Below are 18003 nucleotides of genomic sequence, written 5' to 3'. Positions count from 1 at the left end.
AAAAAATAAAAAATAAAATGTTACTTGATAATCATGTGCAAATAGTTCCTGAGTTATATGGATTTGTTTTTCAGTGAGCACAAATGCACCCTGAAGATATCCCTTGGTTTTTAAATCTTTTTGAGGTACCGGAAATGTTTTCAAATTTGCTTTACCTTGAACAATGTAAGAAAAGTCAAAACCTAATTCTGAACTCATGTCTATACAGTATTACTTGTTAAGATTTACATGCTCATTCAATTAATTATAAAAGCCCGCTCTATTCTGAGCCATTCATACATTGTTTCAAACCATTGTAATTCCTGCAGCTGTGTATCCCATACTATTAGTTACCTCTCATCTCTTCATTTTTTCCATTTTCAACTATTTCCCTACAACAGTAACTTTATTTACACTTATATCAGCATAAAATCCCTCTGGTTAGTTCCTATAAACATCTTATTTTTTTATTTCACTTTATTGAGTTACAATTTATATAAAATCTAATAATTTTAATTACACAGGTTCAACGGATTTTACCCATGTAATCACCACCCAAAAGGCTCTTTCATGCCCCCTCGCAGTCAAGCACCATCCACCTCTGGCCCCAGGCAACTGCTGCTCGGCTTCCTATCACTTTAGATTAAATTTGTCTTTCCTAGAGTTTCACATAAATGGAATGAGCCTGTGCTCATTCATGTCTGGATTTTTTGACGTGATTTTAGATTGATCATGTGATTGTCTACCAATAGTTTGTTTCTTTTTATTTCTGGGCAGTATGTCACTGCATGATATATCACAATTTGTTTCTTCACTCATCTATTGGTGGACAATATGAGGGTTTCCAATTTTTGGCTCTTTTGAATAAAGCTTCCCTAAATAAATATACACAAGTCTTTGTAAGGACATATTTTCATTTCTTTTCTACTTAGTAGTATAATTGTTCTATTTCATAAAATTGCATGTTCAACATTTTAAGAATGTTAAACTGTAAAACTCTTCCAAATTGGCTGAACCATTTTAAATTTTCACCAGCATTATATGAGAGTTTCAGTTATTCTACATCCTCACCAACACTATGTTGAGTATGTGTGTGTGGTGGGATGTATTTTAATTTTACTCATTCTAATGAGTGTATAGGTCTATCTCTGTTGATTTTATTTGCATTTCCCTCAAGGCTAATGTTGAGTATCTTTTCATTTGCTTATTGGCCATTGTATATCTTTATTTCTGAAGTGTCTTTTTAACTTTTTTCCTCATTTAAAAAACTGGGTTTATGTCATTAATATGGGGTTACAGAAAATGTTTTTAATATATTTTCTGGGAATTAGTTCTTTGCCATGTATATGAGTTGCACATATTTTCCCCCTGTCTGTGGTTTAACTTTTTATTTTCTTAGTAATGTCTTTCAAAAAGCAGAATTTTCTATTTTAATAAAGGTCAATTTATATGTTTTTCTTTTATGATTAGTTCTTTATGAGCTCTATGTAAGAAATTTTTGCTTTCCACAAAGACACAATAGCTTTATGTTTTCTTCCAGAAGTTTTATAATCGTAGTTTTTACATTTAAATCTATGGTCTGTTTTGAGTTAACTTTCATTTATGGGGGGAAGTAAAGTTTGAGGTTCCTTATTTTTCATATATATATCCAGAAATCCCAGCGCCTTTTGTTATAAAGATGCTATCCCTTATTAAATTATGCTGGCATCTTTATTGAAAATCAATTGGCCATGTATGTATGTATGGGTGTGGACTAAGCAAAGGAAATTATTTTTTTCACTTTTTTCAAGCATTTTTATGTTTCTCAGCAGAATTTTAAAATGTGCTTAATATTTTTACACTTTGTATTTTTAATTTGATATTTGTAAATTGCATTGCTATGCAATTGTTTGGATAGCATATGTTAATGTTTTTGTACTAATGCATTCTTTTTCTCTTTTAAAGTTTAAATTTTTTTGACATTTCTGTTAGTAGTCAGAGTGAATGTATTAATCAGGATCTATTTTTGTTTGTTTTGCTTTGAAGGATGAGTGGTTCCCTTTTTCCTCCCTCCCTCCCTTCTTTAAATAATTTTTAAATTTTAAATAGCAACAGTTTGTTGAGATTCTATGTCTTCTTTGATTAATTTTGATCATTTATATTTTATTAAAAAGTCATTCATTTTCACTGTGGATTGTAAAGTTTTGTATAGTGTTGATTACAATACTCTCTGTATTGAATAACTATTCTCTTTTATATCTGAGGTTATTGCCTTATCGGCATATCTGATAGTGTGTATTCACTTCCCCCTTTTTTCTTCATCAAATTATTTTGTACTTTATGATTTAATTTAAAAATTTTAAAATTTCTTTAATAGTAATATATTTTTATTCCCTGTTTCATTAATTCTGACTTTTTGTTTATTCCCTTTTTCTCCTTCCCATACTTAAAAAAAAAAAAACTCTTTTCTATCTTTCTAAGTTCACAGCCTAATGGATTTACATTCATTAATTCTTTTAGTGATAGTTTAAAGTCATTCATTTCCGTCTGGGAAAATTTGTCTCTGATTGTATCGAGTCTTCAGTACCAAACCTTTTTGGCTGCAATCAATTTATTTTTCTCCTTCTCCACCCCACCAGTATCAGGACACCCATCTCTGAAGAAAAATCAGAATCACTCTGTTTAAACAGGTTGCACTGGAACGTGCTATGCATGGGATTTGAATTTAATTAACTGGGTGAGTCATTTCTCAAATTGGATAAGGCGATGGAGACGGTGGGCTGAATATATAGAACTCACTATCTCCAGTGTTTTATAGGTGGAAAATTAAAATAATTTTCCTTCCCCATATTTGATAAATTCAAAATGAGCAAGCTGAGAGAGGTTATGTATGTTTTGATGGTCACTAATCTACAGAGCTCAGCGTCAGGCTTACCAAATATATTTTCTCCAACTGATGTCTTATTGCTTGTCGTGGCAACTTAGAGCCCAGTATTACTCCTTATATTCTTACACTGAGGGATGCTCCAGGTATGACCATCTATTCTCCTGAACCATGACTAGTTAGCATATTTTAACTTGAACAATGACACAATAAAATTGTAACACATTGAAAAGTAGTGTAAAAATAATGACAGCATAATAATATCTATTTCAGAAAGAAAAAGAATGGCTTGGGGTAAGGAAACAGAATGTTTAGAAGCCTAAAAGAGAGTTGCTTGTGCAAGCAGTAGGAAAAATCATAATGCACGCACAAACACAAAGAGAAGATGCAATTGTTCGTGTTAAGCAACAGTCAAAACATGAATTCTTGTCTCCCTGCTTTTTATTCTCCTGGCGATAATTAACAAATATAAGTCTCTCTCCAAAGCAACATTCTGTTTGGCCCCTGACCAATAGGTAACTCTATTCCCAAAGATACTGGTCTAATTCCTTCTCCCTGGTGAAAGAGCTCAAGGGAAAAAGTACAGCTCTGTCTCTCTTTTTCAATTACATCTACCTACTCCCAACAGGCTTCACCCAAACAACAAGTCCAAGGATTCTAAACAAGATGTTTTTCTTTTGAACATGTCCAACTTGGCTCAGCCTCCCTGCAGTGCAGTTTCCAATGTGATTCAATATGATTCTGGAATAAAATCAAATGATGTTTCCTTTTTTCATCTACTATAAGGAAGTTTCTCATCTCACAAGGCAAATTTCTGATTTCTCTGGGATTCACATTCAAAAATCATGTCTATACTTAAAAAGTATAACAGATGAGAGTGTTGGACATGTTAAATTCATCCACTAAATTGAAGTAACAGAAAATTCTGACAGTTTATGATGGGATCATCTTTAATTTGTGTATATTAGTGAAATAATACTGTATTTAGTTATTCCATGCTAAGTAGGCTAAATATTTATATTGATAATCTGTGTATGTACACAATTACTGAAGGATGATATTGAAACAGTGGCCTACTAATAACTATATTTTAAACAATTCATAACATTAAATTAAAATTCTCAGTCTCTTCACGTCTTTAGTAACTCAGAGGATTAGCGGAAGATCATGGTTAAAAGAAGGTATAACTTAGGTCACATCACCTCACTATGTGATCCCAAGTCCCAAACTATGTCAGGCCATTGCTCCATACTTCATTTTTCATTGAGTCAGATGCTAATAGTTATAGTACAGTACTCTAGCCAATAAGCAAATAGATTTATCAAGTTGTTGGGTTACCAGTAAAGTCAAATCATTTGAGGCCAGTAAAAAAAGAGTAACTTTGGAATTCAGCAGAACATATCAGTATTTTGCATTTTCTTCTTGACTAGAATATTACAAAAATACATGCACCAAATAGGACACATAGAATATTTTATTGAGTTGTTAGCAAGATACCAAAGATGTATTTTTCTCTTGCAATCATATGTTACTACTATAATTAATACTATTTACATAGGCAATAGTTGATTTTTGTTTGCACAAATGTCCTTCCTTCTCTTGTGTGCTCATTATCACTGTAATAGGCAAGATATTGAAATAAAATTACTGTGGATTGAGGAGTGTATCATAGAGTGTGCAATATACAGAAACAGTTTAACTCACAATGGATAAGCATGTTACCATTTATAAGTCACCCTAATAGCATCCCCAAGAGATAGTAACTAACATTTGCTATATTAAAACCTAGACTTTTAAAGAATGTGCTATTCAGACGGTTAAGCTCCCACACAATGCTTCTTTATCCCCCAGGTTTATTGACAGATAATTGACATATAACACTGTATAAGTTTATGGTGTCAAATGTGATGATTAGATATAAGTATATGTTGTAAAATAATTACTACAACAAAGTTAACACCTCCATCGTCACACAGAATTAACTTTTTTTTGTATGTGTGTGCATGAGAACATTTCAGATCTACTCTCTTTGCAACTTTCAAATATATTAATTCAGTATTGTTAATTATAGTCACCCTACTATACATTACATAATTGGAATTTTTTGATCTTATAACTAGAAATTTGTACCCTTTGATCAGTATTTCCTCATTTTCCTCACTTCCTAGCCCCTGGTAACCACTATTCCACTCTCTGTCTCTAGGAGCTTGGCTTTTTTAGATTCTATATGTAAGTGAGATCACACAGTACTTGCCTTTCTCTGTTTGACTTATGTCACTTAGCAAAACGCCCTCAAGGCCCATCCTTGTTGTCACGAATGGCAGCATTTCCTTCATTGTTATGGCTGAATAATATTTCCATTGTGTGTACACACATGCGCGCACACACACACAGACACACCCAGCATATTTCCTTTATCCATACATCTTTCAACAGACACTTAGGTTTCCATGTTTTGGCTATTGTAAATAATGTTGCAATGAACATGGGGTGTAGTTATCGCAAGACAGTGATTTTATTTCATTTGAATATATACCCAGAGCACGACTGCTGATTGATATGGTAGTTCTAGTTTTAATTTTTTGAGGAATCTTCATACTGTCCATAGTGGCTGCACTGATTTACATTCCCATTAACAACAGTGTAGAAGATTTTGTTTTTCTCTACATCCTCACTAGCATTTGTCACATTTTGTCTTTCTGATAATAGACATTGTAACATGTGCAAAGTGATATCTCCTGGTTTTGATTCCCACTTCCTGGATGATTAGTGATATTGAGTGCCTTTCCATGTAGCTGTGGCCATGGGTGTGTTCAATTTGGTTTTGCTAGTATTTGGCTTGGAATTTTTGCATCTATATTCATCAGAAACACTGGCCTGTGGTTTTTTTATAGTGTCTTACTCCAGCTTTGGTATCACAATAATACTTTCCTTGTAGAAAGAGTTCGGGAATGTTCCCTCCTCTCCCAACTTCTGGAAGAGTTTGAAAAGAATTGGAGTTAGTTCCTTAAATATTTTGGTTGAATTCACCAGTGAAATCATCTGGTCCTGGGCTTTTCTTTGTCAGGAGGTTTTTGATTACTGATTCAATATCCTTAACTCATTATTGGTCTGTTCAGATTTTCTATTTCTTCATGATTCAGCCTTGGTAAATTCTGTGTTTCTAGGAATCTATCCATTTTTTTCTAGGTTATACTATTTGAGGGGGCACCTAGTTGTCCATAGTAGTCTGTTATGATGCTTTCTGTTTCTGTGGTATCAGTTGTGATGTCTTCTCTTTCCTTGCTGATTTTATTTATTTAGTCATCTCTATTTCTTAGTATAGCTAAAGTTTTGTCAGTTTGTTTATCTTTTTAAAAAGCCAGCTCAGTTTAATTGATCTGTTCTATTCTCTGGTTTCTATTTTTGCTCTGATTTGTATTTCCTTCTTTATGTTTTTTCCCCACTTAGTTGGTTGTTGTTGTTTTGTTTTTTTTTTTCCCCCTACTTCCTTTATGTGTAAAGTTAGATTGGTTACTTGAAATCTTTCTATTTTCTTAAAGTAGGTGTTTATTGCTATAATATTCACTTTAGAGCTGCTTTTACTGCTTCCCATAAGTTTTGGTATGTTTTGTTTCCATTTTTGTTTGTCTCAAGATTTTTTTAATTTCCCTTTTGACTTCTTCTTTGACTCATTGATTGTTCAGAAATGTGCTAATTTCTATATCTTTTTTGAATTTTCCAGTTTTCCTCCTGTTATTAATTTCTAGTTAGTAAGATGTGCATCCCTTTGCCATATTCTGTTCTGAGCTCTGGCTGCTGTCACCCAGTCATGTAGTTCACGCACTAAATATTCTAAACTAGAAAAGAAAGAAGTAGGTCTCTTTGCCTGTACCCCCACACAGCTGGGGGAGCTCACTTACATGCTCTTACTTTTCTCTGCAGGAGAAATTGCAGGCAAGAAAGTTTTCCTTGGCACTGAGCTGTGCCACCTCAGGTAGTGATGCTGTGGGTAAAATAAAACTACTATTTTTACTGAAATCAATGCATCCAATATGAAATTTTTTTTTCCTCCAGCTCTGCTGTAACTTCTCCACTAGAATCCTGGAATTCTACAGAACGCTCTTGTCTGTGGGCCATTAGCAAAATCAGTATGCTTTGGGGGCAAAATGGTAAAAAGCTCTTACTCTAACATGATGAGGACATCATTCTCTCCCATACAGTGCTTCTTCATGGCAAAGGTGGATACAGGGGCAAGAGAATATATGACTTACCACTCTGGTTACTTAATGCTGGTAGGACGACAAGCAGTACTTTGCCTGTAGGTCCCCTCTCTCTCTTGCTCTTTCTCACATAATTTCCACCAGTGAGATGACTTTATCCTGTAACTTTATGTTCAGGGACCTGGGATGAACTTTCTATCAAAGCAAGAAACACATATAATCTTCTTTAACTCATTCTACCTACACAATGTTTATGGCTGATACAATGAGGGTTATATTCTTCTAGAAATGTGGAATCTGTTAAATCAATTTCTCTTACCATAAATCGATAACTCAAAAGGAGTACTCTCTAGAGCCTGACTTTCAGTCACTGTAATGAAAAAACTGTAGAAGATATGTTTCTAACCTTCTCAGTATTTCTGTGATGTCACATTATTGGAGGTTTTTATATTTGTAGATAATGTTAGACCTAACTTCAGTACTTATGATGTGGTTGAGAAAAAAAACAAATAATTTTTTAAAATCTGAAAGCTGAGAGGTATGTTAGAAGTTCATTTTGCTTTTTAGTTTCTTCCTATGGTCTTGATAATCCTAGAGATATGAGTAACCCCTGATTGCTTTAGAAACAATGTACAAATGATTTTACCTCATATATTAACAAAAATGCATAATTATCAGGACATCTGTTGTCTTTTTTTGGTTATGCCAGAATATATCATTTTTCAGCTGGTCCACATTACTATCTTAATCAGCCAATGCACTGTTGAAAACTTTTTGGATTTTCTTGTCAATCCACTAAAACTCTTTAGAATGGCCCATTAAATGACACAGTGGTTACTTTTAAGTTAGTCAACAGATTTCCTTCACTAGTCTTTGTCTTCAACAGAATGATTCTAAGTCATTAGGTGTAGTACTGCAGGAAAAAGGAAATTCAATAGCATACATAGTCTTATTGCCATTTGTCATCCAATTGTGGGACTGTATTTTAAAGAAGAAGTTAAATCAACTTCATATACTTGGATCAAGTACATGAAGTCATATGAAATACTCATTTTTTACTAACTGGTATGATTTTGTATAGCCTGTTCTTTACAGTCAGCAACTGAGCTGTGCCATTATATAGTTGGAGTTCTGAAATATACACACAGGTAGCCTAGTGTTAATTTGAAGACAAATGTTTATATATCCAGGCTATTCTACTAATAATTTTCTTTTTTTTTTTTTTAAGATTTTATTTATTTATTTGACAGACAGAGAGAGAGACAGTGAGAGAGGGAACACAAGCAGGGGGAGTGGGAAAGAGAGAAGCAGGCTTCCCGCCGAGCAGGGAGCCCGATGTGGGGCTCGATCCCAGGACCCTGGGACCATGACCTGAGCTGAAGGCAGTCGCTCAACCAACTGAGCCACCCAGGCGCCCCTATTCTACTAATAATTTTAATTGTAAAGGGTAAAAAATATATTGTTTAAAAAGATCTTATTAGACTATTTTGTATTAATTCCCAGATCTTTTGTTCTTATTTTTAATAATGGAGAAAACTGAAATAAAGTGATGAGTCAAAGATAATAAAAAAGTAGCTCATTGTAACCAGAACTCAGGTTTAATTTGTTCAATCCCTGTACCTTTACCTGTCAATCATATTCAATTTAACATGACAATGTATTTTCTTTCATTGTTCTCTACTTGCCATGACTGAGTCATAAATAATAAATCTAGATTTATATTTCCAACTTTAAACTATGTTTGCATCCCTCATGGAGCCTAGCATATAGCTCAATAAAGTGTATGCTATTACATATTTGTTGCATGGAATTTTTCTTTTTTTTTCTTTTTAATATTTTATTTATTTATTTATTTGAGAGAGAGAGAGAGAGAGAAACAGCATGAGAGGGGATAGGGTCAGAGGGAGAAGCAGGCTCCCCGCTGAGCCGGGAGCCCGATGTGGGACTCGATCCCAGGACTCCGGGATCATGACCTGAGCCAAAGGCAGTCGCTTAACCAACTGAGCCACCCAGGTGCCCTGCATGGAATTTTTCTTGAAAAACCTGATTAGTGATTGGAGAGCTAAGAGGGATCACGTAAGAATTCATGCTTCATGGTTTTTCTCCTTGCTTTCAAGACACAGTGATTGAGATTTGACCCACTGCTCACCTCTAAGAAGCCAGCCACTACCTCCTGACCATTTCTCTTCACCTTACCCACCTAATGATAATTTGTGGTTTTATGAATTCTATGCAATTGCCAGCTTACATGAATATCTGAGAAACTTTAATACAGTAGTATTATAATGTCCCACCAACTCTATTTTGACATTTGGATTTTTTTTTCTAGAACACCAGGGTTATTTTCATTACAAATCTTATGAGTTTTCTAGGTTTCACTATAATATGAATCCACAGAAACTTGAGGATTAGGAAGTAAAATCATTAGTTATATCTTCAGGGGATGACTATGGTCACCTAGGAAAACCTTGTAAAATTGCCATAAAATGATACCTAAGACATTTTAAATGACTTATAAAAAGAAATGCTGCCAAGCAGCAACCCCTTTGGTAGCTAAGGGCATAAAACACACTGTGTATAGGGAAGAAGCACTTAAATGACCACACAAACACAATGTAGTGCTCCCTGCTAAACTGGAGTGGAAACATTAAAAGTTGCAATGAAAAGGGCAGGTCACTGGCAGACCAAGGATGATGGCAGAGGGATTTAATCAGCCTTTTGCAATGAGTTCATTTCCCTGCCTGTGCTTTTTATAAATAGTGTGATCTTGGAACAAAAAAATATCCATTCTTTCTTTTAGTCCCTACAATAAAACCTGTAACTCAGGTCCTGATAATTCTTCTATGACATTAATTTAATTATCTTTCCAAGCCCTAGCTGTCCCCTTGCCAAAATTTGCCTTCTTCCAAATACCTACATATACAAAGCCATCTCACAGTCAGGTGGACATAGTAGACTCATTGTTGTTTTCAGAGCTCTGTTACTATCTGCATCTTCAGCAGTGGCCCCTCCTTTAGAGGCAGCTTTAGCTTCCAGAGCTTTCATTTTGTAGCCCACCAAGACTGAACAATTCAGTCCTCTCCTCTATTATCTCGTCTACCTCCCTTTTCCCTCTTAATTTGAAGACCTTCCTTTTTGCTTTTCTATTCTGTACCTGCCATCCATATTTCTTCTTCCCAGGATTATCTGGATCACCTTTTTCCTGCTTAAAAAACTACTGGAAATGGTGGATGGTATTGATTTGATCACCAAAATCTATATTCAGTGTAAACATTTGGGTGTTTCAGTACAGTGCTAAAAACTTAATTTTCTCTGCTTTGAAGAAAGAAAATTCCGGAGAGCTAGTATTAACATCAGTGAAGACAATGGATACTGATGGCCTGTGTGTCAGAGAGCATGAAATATCCAAGGCTACAACAGGCAGAAGGAATATTGAGGGTAATATAAATAACATATGCTATAATCTAAAGACTTTTGTGTTACATGCGGGTGTCTTTTTCAAAGTAGACATTACTGTCTGCTTCCAAAAAGTAAGGGATTTTTACAATCTGTTCTAAAATTAACTAATGTTCCATAGAGCATAGGTAGGGAGAGATGGGAGGAGAAAGATATATAGAAACACAGAGAAGAATTCTTCTGAGTTTGAAGAGGTGTTAAAAACTCTATCTCCTATCTATCTATCTATCTATCTATCTATCTATCTATCTATCTATCATCTATCTATCTATCATCTATCAGATTGTTAGAGAGAGAAGCATAGCATCCCAGAGAGGGAGAACAGAGCAAGTTCCAAAATTACAGAGAAAGTTCCAGAAATGCTTGTCAGAGTATATGCAGAACAGAGACCTATTCCAAAAACAAAACAAAACAAGTAAATTGCTTTTTTTGCAATTGAAACATTAATGAAGGGCCAACTCTAAACTCCAGCATTTCATAGATGAGTATGGTTGGTAAAACTAGAGAAACAGAAGTTAGCCATGCACTAAGGAAAGAATAAGCACAGAGAATTGTAAATAGAATCTACTGACAATTCTCTATAATTGCTATACTAAGTGCTTTTTCCAGCCCAAGATCAACATAGATATTTCAAAGAGCATCAACTATTGGTTCCCAACCAGGATAATAAAAGGAGAAAATCCATTGGACTAGGTCTTCTTGGCTAAATATTTTCCTAATTTTTTGATGAGGAATGATTCATATTTATACTTGAAATTCACTGCGTCTGACATGGCTCATTATATTTTTACGTAAGCTAACTGTATAGAAATTTGCATAGACATTTCACTCTGTAGTTAAAAGAGGACCAATGTTGTCATGGTAAAATACTGAAAGAAAGAATGCTCACAGATTTGGTTTCATAAAAATGTATGAACTTAGTGTTTTTATTTGGCAACAGTAATGCAAACCTACTAAGGGCTGTCCAAATGAAGCTCTTCTAAGATGATGACTTAATGTGGTTAATAACTAACTTAGTATGCTGCACATTACCAAAATGTAATTTCAAAAATTGACACATTTATATTAAGCATTTTGGTTATATCTATAATTTTAAAGTGTTTATATAACACCTCACTTACCTGTTGCCTTTATAAACACCAAGGGAGATTAATAATAAGTAGAAATTTGATTATATCTCTCTAGGTACCATAGATCAAGAAACTAATTAAAATTCGTTTGAGCTTTGTGCAAGATCTAGAGTGCCAAGATACAAATTGGGAAGACAGGTTGGTCTCATAAGACAAAGCTACAGTAGTGTTGGGGTCAATACTGATTAAAACCACTAATCTAGATGACCTATAGAACTTCTCTAGGTCTACATTTCTCCTCTACCATGTTCTTTTGGTTTTTCACAGTGACCAAACATCACTGACACCAAGAAGTTAGATGAAGATTGTGGAACTTAGAGTTGGATGAGTTATAAAGATTTATTCTAATAATTTACAACTTGTATTTCTCAGAGATTATCTTTCACCCCAACCTGTTTCTTGGGAACTATCTTCCCCCACCCCCACCAGGAACAGTTAAAAGAAAAAAGTGAAACTTTTTTTTGAAAATAATTATGGATAATTTTGCTTTTATGTGTTTTATATGATAAATTCCCAGATAAGATATTGTAAAGAAAATCTTTCTGAAAATTCTTTGGAAAACCACTGATCTAGTGTAATATTTAAATTCATGTTGGAATGTCTTTTTGAGTAACTATGGCTATTAGTGAGAGAGCAGATTAAAATTTTAACTGGCATTGCAAAGGGGAATGATTATTTTAACTGGACATTATATTGACACTAGCTGAGAAAACAAACACAGCAAACACTTGAGGAGGAAACATTATCCTATCTACTATGACCTTTGCTATCTCATGCTATCAAAATAATGGCTATGCAAACTTATGAATAAGAAATAAGCATGTGTAAAAATGTGTATATAGTTTCAATGTATATTGTTTTAATTTTTGTTTTGCTTTTATACTTAAGACTTTTACTGTGTAATCTCACAGCTAGGTAGACTTAAGTGACCCATCAAAGTTTTCCACTTAAATGAAGATATTTATTCAAAAGGTCAAGGAAACCCTGATAAATAAAACAAGACACATTTTTTGTTTTTGTTTTTGTTTATTTTTAAAACCACTGGGTTTTGATATAAGAAGTTTACAACACAGTGGAGAGTGGAAATGGAAGTATTAAGCATGCCTTTTATTTTCTGTATCCTGATGTTTTAACCTCTGGATTCTTACTGACTCTGAAGGGACTGTTCTTCCCAGGGTCCTAGATATTCCCTGAGATAGTAAACAACTCTTCTAGGAGCATGAATTTCAAATGCAAACCAACCAATTTAGAGCCTATATGCCCCCACCTTCTCTATCAGACTGTTACACGTCAGGCCACTAACTACCTGCCCTAATCATCCAAAGAACTGGTACCAGACAAATAGAAAAGCTCCTATGTGTAGGGAGTGATGAAATTAATCAAACTAGTCAATCTGAAACCAGCTTGCCCTGCTTCATCTATTCTTTCCCACAGAAACCACAATACAAGCTACTGCCCACATTTCCCCTGCTTTTTCTGCCTCCTGACTAACTCTGGTGCTTTTCCATGTGGCCCCCTGCATGGAGTTCCATGCCTCTTATTCCTAGGGAACTGTAGGGAAACTTCTTCATTCATGGCAGTCATTTCTATATTTGTGTGTCTTACCATATTTCATTACAACAAATCCTGGGTATCCTTAAAACAGAGAGAAAATTAAATTCTTTCCAAATTTTACGTCCTTAAATTCCTAAATGTATGAGATTGAACAAATTACTAAATCTAGGAGCCTATGTTTCCTCAACAATATATAGTGAAAATAATAGTATTTAACCCAAAGGATTGGGAATTAAATTTAAGTACCTGCCACAAATTAAATTTTCAGTATGTAGGAGCTGTTATTATGAAATATAACAAGCCTGGTACGTTAACTATGATGTATGGGTTTCCCAATTTCTAAAATCATTTAATATACCATAATTTGTACTCATAAACTATAACTTTAAGCTGTCACTCTATATGTTTATCTTCTATATAACTACTTAATTATTATTTCTCAACTAGTAAATATTCTCATTCATTTAAAAAAGATAACATATTACCCCATTATTAGTGATCTAAGCATCACTGCTTTCTGACTTGGTGAATAACTAGAGAAGTAAATTTGGCCAAATCACTACACAATGTTTTCCTCCCTCATTTCTTAGAGATTGACATTCAGGGATAAAAGCCTCCATTCTCTGATCATAGTCTGAAAATTCCTTAAACAAACCCAACCCAGTGTTCACCCAAGAGCTTACCCAACTTGTGTCCTCTTAACTAATTTACTGAAAATAAAGGTCTGAGCTAGTCTAAGCTCCCTCTCATAAGTATTCATTACTGTTTCCATAGGTTGAAAGAAGGAAAAAATTGTGGAAACATGAGAAGCAAAGAAGATCAAAGAAGAGCAGAAAGAGGCAGAGAAAAAAAAAAAGATTTTTTAAAGTACACTGTAAAGTCCTCAAATAAAGTAGCTGCAGGGTAATATGTGTGGCTTGTAGATGAATTTGCTCTGAGCCCTTTGCCTGGCATGTTCTGGGAGGGACCATTTGCCAAAAGGTGCCAAGCTAAATAAATTAAGCAGCAACTTTAGACTGGAACAGGGCATGATCCATGCTGAACTGGATCAGGTAACAATCCAGCAATTGTGATCTTGAGTGTTTCTGGAAGTCACCAAAATCATCCTCAGGAATCAGCCTTCATCAAATTAGTTTTGTGGAAATTCTTTTTGGGTAGTTTAGTCTCCAAAACAATAATAATTATTATTATAGCAAAAGTAATAATGATAGAACTGATAATAAATACTGGGGACAAGATTCAAAATAATATATAAAAAAATTTTGTATGGTATTTATTTAACACTGGAATGGGAAGGCAATACCTATAAAACTGGAAATCTAGATAAGGAGACAAAATGCTAAAGGAAAAGGAAGGTAACACAAAATAAAACCAAAACAAAGAAGAGCTTTTCTTTTTTTTTAAAATTGCCCAAGATTTGTTTTCTCATTAATAAAATCTAAAGGACATTTGCAAAGATGAGATTTAAATAAATGAGGAAAATCTCATTCTTGTGACATCTCTTTAAGTCAGTGTGTAATTACTTATTAGCTACTATGTGTTCCAGTCCATACTACGGTCAGCAGAAGATGCAAGTATAACCAGAAGATTAAAACTAAATGGAAAATTGGGCGCCTGGGTGGCTCAGTTGGTTAGGCGACTGCCTTCGGCTCAGGTCATGATCCTGGAGTCCCGGGATCGAGTCCCATATAGGGCTTCCTGCTCAGCAGGGAGTCTGCTTCTCCCTCTGACCCTCCTCCCTCTCATGCTCTCTGTCTCTCATTCTCTCTCTCGCAAATAAATAAAAAAAACTAAAAAAAAAAAAAAAAACTAAATGGAAAATTAAACAAAGGCATTTGGCTATGAATATAATCTAAGGCAATGGGCATTACTAAGTATATACCTCAGTAATGAAAGCCTCTTATCATTTCCAACGGACCTAAAATATGTATGCCAAAAGAAGGGAAATAAAGTACTTGAACTAAATATATTTTGCACAACTACAGGGCTCTGTGGAGAAGACTGCTAGATGATGATTCTGTTGGAAAAATACCTCTCTGCCTCTTCTGAGGTTTTGATTTTGATGTTTTTGATGACTGGTATTTGTTTTTTGGACTAAATATCCAAAACTCAGACACAACATATCTGAAAAAATAAGCCAGCCCTCCTTAACATTTTAGTCAATGGGGATCAGACTCAGAGAGATCATAACTGTCCTTGGAGAGCTTACAAGATTAAAGAATAACCCACCCCCCAAACTCAAAATATTATGAAGAATATAGTTTGTCAAAATCTAGCTCCATTTTTTTTTTTTAAAGATTTTATTTATTTATTTGACAGAGAGAGACACAGCGAGAGAGGGAACACAAGCAGGGGGAGTGGGAGAGGAAGAAGCAGGCTCTCCAACGAGCTGGGAGCCCAATGTGGGACTCGATCCCAGGACCCCGGGATCATGACCTGAGCTGAAGGCAGTCGCTTAACCAACTGAGCCACCCAGGCGCCCAAAATCTAGCTCCATTTATTCTTTTAAGATCTCCCTGCCACATCCTTAGATAACTGTTGCATAGCGTGCAAGAATCATGGGGTGAGAATGTCATTGTATATAGATGATAGAATTTTTGAATAGTGGAGAGAGATCCACATGAAGAGGTTAAAAATAGGAGACCATTTTTGAAAGAGGTACAAACCCTGGGCAAGAAAGCCAAGTTGGAGACTAAGGTCAGGCGAACGGCAGGGGGGGAGGTGTCCCTCTGTGAAGTTTTAACTTAATTAAGACTTTTTATATAGTAATACATATTATATTTATATGTTTATATATATATATAAAATATTTGAATCAATGAAAATATTTGGAAATTACATATTTGATGAGACTTGTATATAGGATATATAAGGAACTTTTATAGCTCAATATTAAAAAGACAATCTAGGGTGCCTGGGTGGCTCAGCTGCTTAAGCGACTGCCTTCGGCTCGGGTCATGATCCCGGAATCCTGGGACTGAGTCCCACATCGGGCTCCCGGCTCAACGGGAAGCCTGCTTCTCCCTCTGACCCTCTCCCCTCTCATGCTGTTTCTCTCTCTCTCTCTCTCAAATAAATAAATACATAAATAAAATCTTTCAAAAAATATTAAAAAGACAATTTAGTTAAAACTCAAAGAAAATTGGCAAAGGACTTTAATGTATACTTCGCCAAAGAAAATATATAAATGTCCAATAAACACATGAAAATAGTCATTACAGAAATGCAAATTAAAGCTGAAACGAGATATCATTTCACATCACTAGGATGTCTACAATTTAAAAAAAATGTACAAGAGTTGGTGAGGATATGAAACCGGAACCCTTAAACATTGCTGGTATGAATGTAAAATGGTACACCCATTTAAAAAAGTTTGGCAATTGTTCAAAATGTTAAATGTAGAATTACCATGTAACCCAGGGGCGCCTGGGTGGCTCAGTTGGTTAAGCGACTGCCTTCGGCTCAGGTCATGATCCTGGAGTCCCGGGATCGAGTCCCACATCCGGCTCCCTGCTCAGCAAGGAGTCTGCTTCTCCCTCTGACCCTCCTCTCTCTCATGCTCTCTGTCTCTCATTCTCTCTCTCTCAAATAAATAAAATCTTAAAAAAAAAAAATTACCATGTAACCCAGAAATTATACTCCTCAGTATATACCCAAGAGAAAGGAAAAATGTATGTCTACACAAGAGATTATACACAAATGTTCATAGTAGCATTATTCATAATAGCCAAAAAGTGGAGACAACAACAAATGTACATCAACTCATGAATGGATAAACAAAATGTGGTATATCATACAATGGAATGTTACTTGGCCATTTAAGGAATGGAATATTAACATATGCTACATTATGGATGAACCCTAAAAACATTATACTAAGAAAAGCAGCTGGACATGAAATGCCATATATTGCATGACTTCAGTTATACAAAAAGTCCAGTATAAGCAAATCCATAAGGACACAAAGTAAATAATTAGTTTTTAGGAGCTGAGGAGAGGGGGATGAAAAGTACCTGATAAAGTGTACAGGGTTCATTTTAGGGATGTTGAAATTGTGCTAAAATTAGAAAACTAGATAGTGATAGTCATTGTAGAACTCTGTGGATATACTAAAAATCACTGAAATGTATACTTTGAGAGTGAATGTATACTACATCAATTATATCATAATAAAACTGTTACAAATAAACACACTTGCTGCTTTCAAAGAGGGTAATGTATCATTGGATACACACAGATAAAATTTTAGTTCAACTTGAATCTGATAAACACTTTTAAAATGCTGTCCATGCCAGGCAATAACTGGCAATGAAGGGGGTGCAAGGATGAATTGAAATTTCTGCCTTTCATGAGCCCACAATCAGGCAGAAGATAAAGACAAATACACCTGCTATTATTAATTATTGTTACAGAATATAAACTATGCTGAAATGTACTTAGTAGTAGTTGGAATGAGGGAAAAATCAGAGTCAAGCCCAGGGAGAAGATGACCTTTCAATTTGACACTTGAGTTAGTTGGAGTTTTTCAGGATAACAAACATGAGAATGACATGGGGGGAGCATTTCTAGTGAATGATATATAGAATATGTAACAATCCTGGATAGGCTATGGTTAAAACCTACATGCTAAGATGCTACTGACTCAAAGTGCTGTAAGAGATCAGACAAAGGCTGGAGTAGTGCCTTAGAGAAAGCAACATTTATGGAAATTTAAAAATTGTATTATCTCATGCATGCTTTCTGTTTGCTCAAAATGAGAAAGTTTTTCTATTTTATCATGGAGTTCAGGGAATTATCTGACTCTAAAGTTGCATAAAAG

General features: G+C 34.8%; 1 long non-coding RNA gene across 1 annotated transcript in view; it reads right to left on the bottom strand.

Moving 5' to 3' along the window:
• Window positions 1-18003, bottom strand: part of LOC115937077 (uncharacterized) — a 438465-nt gene that overhangs the window by 11995 nt on the left and 408467 nt on the right. The gene's annotated exons all lie outside the window — the stretch shown is intronic.

Source organism: Leptonychotes weddellii, chromosome 13 (assembly GCF_054177405.1).
Source record: "Leptonychotes weddellii isolate Sample4059 chromosome 13, ASM5417740v2, whole genome shotgun sequence".
Taxonomy (NCBI): Eukaryota; Metazoa; Chordata; class Mammalia; order Carnivora; family Phocidae; genus Leptonychotes; species Leptonychotes weddellii.
This window is presented reverse-complemented; position numbering and strand designations above follow the sequence as displayed.